This window comes from Rhinolophus sinicus, chromosome 7, assembly GCF_057876585.1.
Source record: "Rhinolophus sinicus isolate RSI-liver-muscle chromosome 7, RSI-T2T, whole genome shotgun sequence".
Lineage (NCBI taxonomy): Eukaryota > Metazoa > Chordata > Mammalia > Chiroptera > Rhinolophidae > Rhinolophus > Rhinolophus sinicus.
Genome location: NC_142507.1, coordinates 15,872,212 through 15,878,625, shown reverse-complemented (window position 1 = coordinate 15,878,625; position 6,414 = coordinate 15,872,212).

Sequence of the window (6,414 nt, the reverse complement as noted above, 5' to 3'; positions counted from 1 at the left end):
TACATTTCAAAATTTGGAAGCATGAGTCCTACAACTTTGTCCTTCTTTCTCCAGATTGTTTTGGCTATTTTTCCATATGAATTTTAGGGTGAATTTCTATAAAAACTGCTGCTGAGATTTTCATAAAGATTTCATTGACTCTGTAGACAATGTGGGAGAACATTAAATCTTAATATTAAGTCTTTGGATCCATAATCATAGGATGTTCTTTCCGTTTACTTAGGTCTTTAGTTTCTTTCAAAAATGTTTTGTAATTTTATTTTTTATCAGCTTTATTGAGGTATAATTGATAAATAAAACTGTAAGGTATTTAAAGTGTACATTGTGATTATTTGATATATGTACACATTGTGAAAGAACTCCTACTAGTTAATTAACACATCGTCACTTTTATTCATTATTGAGAGAAGGGTATTTATTTTATTCATTTTCTCTTTTTTCTGTTTTATTAATATCTTCTCTAATCTTTGTTAGTTCCTTGTAATTACCATTCTTATAGCAAGGTTTTCCTATGTAATTATGGTTATTTCCTTGGATATCTAGCATTACTGGGTCAAAGGGTATGGACATTTTTAAATATCTTGATATGTGTTGCTAAAGCTTCTTCTAGAAAAATTGAACTAGTTAATAAATCTACCAGAAGAAGCACATATTTTTCCAATTGATTACAATTTTTGTATTACAATAAAATAGGTAAGTTAAAATTCCAAAATAGGTGCAGCATTGATATATTAATAGGGGTAGGTAAATGAGCAAGAATCAGAGAGGCAACTATATTAGTTTCCTATTGCACTTGTAACAAATTGCCACAAACTTAGAGGCTTAAAACAACACAAGTTTGTTCACTTACAATTCTGGAGGCCAGAAGTTCAAAATCAGTTTTACTGGGTAAAGTCAAAATGTTTACAGGGCTGCTTTATTCTGGAGGCTCTTACAAGAGAATTCACTTCCTTGCATTTTTCAGCTGCTAGCCGGTATTCTCTGGCTTGTGACCTCTTCCTTGATCTTCAAAGCACATCACTCCAATCTCTGCTTCCATCGTCCCATCGTCTTCTCTAACTTTGACTCCTCCTGGGTCCCTCCTATAAGGACGGTTGTAATTACATCAAACCCACCCAGATAATCCAGCATAGTCTCCCCATTTCAAGACCCATAATTCAATCACATCTGCACAGTCCCCTTTGCCATTTAGGATAACATTCACAGGTTCCAGAGATTAGGTCATGGCTGTTTGGAGGTCATTAGTTAGCCTACTACCTCAACTTTTTATAGACACTACATAAATTTATTCACAAGTAATAAACTCTGACATATTGTTTTAGTTGCTAAATCTATCTACTGACACAACATTACAACTAATGGCATTCAAGTTGACTTGCATTTATTGACAATATTACCAGGAAAAAAGTGAAGGGCATGTATTCGAATGAGACCATTTTGTGGTGTCAGAAGCCATGAGCCAGAGAGATGACTGGGGAACAAACTTGCAGCGAAGCAGGAAACTCACTGAGCCTCATCGTTAAAAGGCCTCTGGGCCAAAACAGTTACAGTTTCTGCCTACACTGCTCTAACTGCCACACATAATAACATGCATGTAATCATTAGTGAGCCATAATTTTGGATTACTTGTAGCTGAATACCTGAAACTTGAGAACCCTGGTAGTCGGACAATTACCGAACCAAATTCCTTCAAGTACTATATTGTCAGTTAGTGGTTCACAAAACATGGTCCGGATACCTCCACTTATCTCCAGGAACTCAGTTATCAGGGTTGGCTATATGGCTGTTTCATGTTTACAATAGATCTTTGCTTATATTATCATTTAGCATAAATCAATTTTTTATCATTTAATAGATGTCACCCCCTTAATATTGCATTAAATCTGCAGTAGAGTTGCAGTGAGGTGATCTGTTTTTTGTTAATTGGTAGTGACACAATGACGGCATTGATTAAGCGGAATGAATGACATCTTGAACTCCAAAACCGGATCAAAAGTTTGAGAATTAGTGGATGTTAAAAAAAAAAAAAAAAAAAAGCAATTAATGAATTCCATTATAGTACCACCTAGTGGAACTTTAGAAGAAATCAATTGGTTTTCCTATCCATCTTGAAAACAAGGAAATATGTAAAGTGAACCAGGATTCATTTAAAAGTAAACTCAATATAAATTAGAATTTCTAAAGTGGTCAAGGAGACTAACAAGCTCCATTTAAAAGACGCAACATAATATTTGTGAAAATTAACTCTATTTTTTGAGTTATGAATTGAGACTAGTTCATTTCATGTATTTTACAAAATAAAAAAGTTACACTAGGATAAATCAATTCATAATTCTACCATTCAAGAAGGTATGTAATTTCAAACATTTTTTATGTCCATGTGCATACATTTATATTTTAAAGTGGAGTTTATGTTATAGTACTGTTGTTAACACTTCTTTGGTTACACTAAGCTATTCCATCTTTATCTATGTAATCCTGGTCACCAATTCTGATGTGTGGAGATTTTCCCCCAGCTGGGTGTCCTACAATTCAACTCAGTTCTGACTCAGTCTACCTGGAGCTAGGATCAGATTGCACAGGTTTGGGCTTCAGTCAAATAAGACTGCCCCTACTTCAGATGTCAATCACAAGCCCAGCTTGTGATCTGTGCTTCTGGCCAATTGGCTATAAATCAGAGGTTCTAGCAACCCTCTCCTTGGGTTCCATTAATTTGTAAGAGCAGTTTACAGAACTCAGGTAACTAATTTACTCACTAGATTACCAGTGTTAAACAAAAGAAATTTAACTTCTATGGCTGAAAGCATTTTGAAAAGAAAGGGTTTATTAGGCCATTGACAGCAAAAAAAAGAATACCAGTCTTAGGGCATAGAATCTAAACTACCAGCAGCATGGTTAGGTAGGTCCTTGCCCCTGAATTTTGCAAGTGTTTTTTATACATCAAGGAGGGGAGAGAAAGGTGTAAGCATTTCTCAAAGGATTTACATTAGCTATGGACACAGGAGATGGAGAAGGTGAAGGGGGCTACTTCTGGGACAGGAAGCAAGGCCCAAGGAAGAAGTGCCCACTCCTCTGGATTAGCTGTGGGCAGTTTATGTGTGAATAAGAAGCAGAGGTTCCTTGGGTTCTATGGCATTTGGATAATCTCAGAAATAGCCACCTGGAAATTCATCCTAAATTCCAACAGATTTACAGGAATGTGAGCAGTCTTTTGTCAGAGCTGGTCCACAGCTACTAACAGGCTAACTGTTCTCTCTTTCACTCACTCTCTGGCCTTTGTAATTTTAATGTAGAACATCTCAGAATTCTTTTCTGTCACCAGTTAATTTACAAAGCATATGAGGTCAGACAATTAAGTTCGCAAACTCATCCCAGAACAAGTGCTACATATCTCATTGCTGAATATCACTACGGTCACCTTCAAAATACTCCCCTTGGGAAGATATGTACTGACGCCAGTGCCTAGTCCACCCTTCAGAGCAATTTTGGAACTCTTTATGGAATGGCCATCAGAGCTGTCATCTTATTATCCTTGATGTCCTGAATGTCATCAAAATGTCTTCCTTTCAAGATTTCCTTTATCTTTGGGAAAAGAAAGAAGTCACTGGGGGCTAGATCAGGTGAGTAGGGAGGGTGTTCCAGTACAGTTATTTGTTTACTGGCTAAAAACTCCCTCACAGACAGTGACGTGTGAGCTGGTGCATTGTTGTGATGCAAGAGCCATCAATTGTTGGTGAAAAGTTCAGGTCGTCTAACTGTTTCATGCAGCCTTTTCAGCACTTCCAAATAGTAAACTTGGTTAACTGTTTGTCCAGTTGGTACAAATTCATAATGAATAATCCCTCTGATATCAAAAAAAAAAAAAAAAAAAGAAGAAGAAGAAGGTTAACAACATCATTGCAACAAGTTTGCAAACTTAACAGAGGAGCTTCCGTCCTTTTAGAATTTGGGGTCCAGCACAGTAGAAGATGGAGGTTCCTAAACCTGAAAGCTCTTCAAAAGCCCTCTTTTCGAGTTTTTATGGAGATGTCATTACAGGGGCATGATTGATTAAATTATTGGCAATTGATGATTGATTCAGCTTCCAGTGCCTCCTCAGCCCCCACTGGAAATTCTGGGGGTGACTGAAAGCTCCAACCCTCCATTCATGATTAGTTCCCCTGGCAACCGGCCTCCTGTCTCTAGGGGACTCCCAAAAGTCACTTCATTAACATAAACCCAGTTGTGGTGTAAAGAAGCTTGTTATGAATAACAAGATACCCATTTCACCCTTAAGGCTCTGAAGAAATTTCCAGAACTGAAGACAAGACCGAACTAAGGAAGAAACTTAAGGAAAAATGCTCAAAATGCTTGTATAGCTCTTACCACTCAGGAAGTTCCCACGGTTTTAGGAGCTATGAACCAAGACCCAGGGACAAACACTAAAATATGTATTTACTGTAAATCACAATATCACAATTTATAATAATGTTTCATGAATGAACCCACGAAAAAATGTGCCAAAGCTTTGAAAGGCCAGAAATTCAAAATGTCAGGGATTAGAGTAAGTAAAGGTTTATTGACTGAGAAGACACCAACTGAGAAGATGGGAGACCTACTAGTGCAACTCCATCTTGCTTGCTGGACCAGGTGAAGGGTTTTTAAGGGTTTGGGGTAACAGATATGCAGACACTGGTGCAGCAAGTTTTCACTGTAGGCCCTTGGAACTTAGCCATTTACGGAAAGGGGCATCAGTACTGGATCTTCCTGACAATGGACGCTTTGCTTCTGAAGGGTTTTTGGTGTTTAAGTTCTGGTCACGTTCCTGGTCCTTTAGTACTGGGGGAGGGGGAGGGAAGGGACATGAGACTTTGATTCCCAGAGCAGCTGGAGGTCAAAGTTCTCTCCTCTGTGCAGGCTTTGGCAGCATGACTGTGGTTTTGATGTTATCTCAGAAAAGCAACTCAGTATCTTGTCAAACAGGATAGAAAGATTTCAAGCTGGTTTTGCAGTTACAGAAATACCTGTAAATGGAACATGTACTTTGGAAAATTAGGAAGAGCAAAGCATTTCAAAGAGAGAGCCTCAAGTTTGAGTCTGACCAATTCCATGAACTAGTTGTGTGACCTCAGGCTAATATTAAAATTTATTGGTCAATTTCTTCTCAATAAAATGGGAATGAACTTGACTTTGTAGAAATAAATGACACATAGTGAAAATAAAAGAACTAGTACACAGAGAGATGATCAATAAATAACGACTATATAAGCTTGTTGATGCAAACTAGATATAATCAGTTATGCTGGAAATTCATTTTATGGTTATTAGAATTAAACTGGCTATCACAGCTAAGCCTTAAAACGCCTTTATTACAAACATTAGAATTTGTTTAAAAATTAAATTATACCAACTCAATGTTACATTTTATATATGTTTTATTAGACTCTTCCAAACATTAAATAAAAATAAGTCAAGTATATATATATAATTTTATGGAGTTGCAAGAATGAAGACTTGTCATAAAATACACCAGTCATAAAGCTGATGACGATTCCTCATCATTGTTTTGTACTTTAATTTCTTCTATAGATTCCAAATGTAGTTGGAGAAATTCTGCTGTTTCTCTTGTTTTTACGTTAACAGAATCTATGGTTCTCTTCTGAATTCCTAGGGCAACCTCTAGAACTTTCAAACAAAATTCCATTTATTGGATATTAGAGTTCACATGACAAACTTGATATTCCGTACTGATACCTAAAATTCTGCACCTTTGGTGTTTTTCATTATTTATCTGGTGTTTCTCAACTTCTCCAGATATGTTGGGATTACTATGTTAATGAATCCTGGCTAAATGGTTTAAGGGAATAGATTTCACTTTTTCTTCATCTTTAGAAATGAGTTATGTCATTTCAATCTACAAAAGATTATCTTTTTCACGTGATGTAGTCATCATTAATTCCTCCAATTGTCAGCTCTTCTCAGCACATTCCTCGCCCACCTGTCATGTGACATCAACCTCCTGTGCTCCAAAGAGGCTTCCTGCCTCCCTCTCCCTCTCAAGTTCTCATATCGGTAAGCCAGGGCGCATAAGTCATAGCTTCAAAATACATTCTAAGCACATTCAAGTCTAGTTCATTTTGCCAAAGAAGCAACATAATTATGGCTGAAGCTCATCCTGATAATCTATGGTACAAGTTATTATTTGAATTTTACATTTCTTAAGTTATTTATGAGGTTGAGCATTTTTCATATTTATTGGTCATTTGAGTGTCTTCTTTCATGACGTCTTGGCCATCATCTTTGTCCATTTTTCTACTGGAAATATATTTTTCTTCCTATTGATTTGTATATGATCTTTATCTGTTAGGGATATTAATCTATTTCCCCCTAATCTGTCACTTATTTTTGAATAGAGAAAAATCATAACTGGATGTA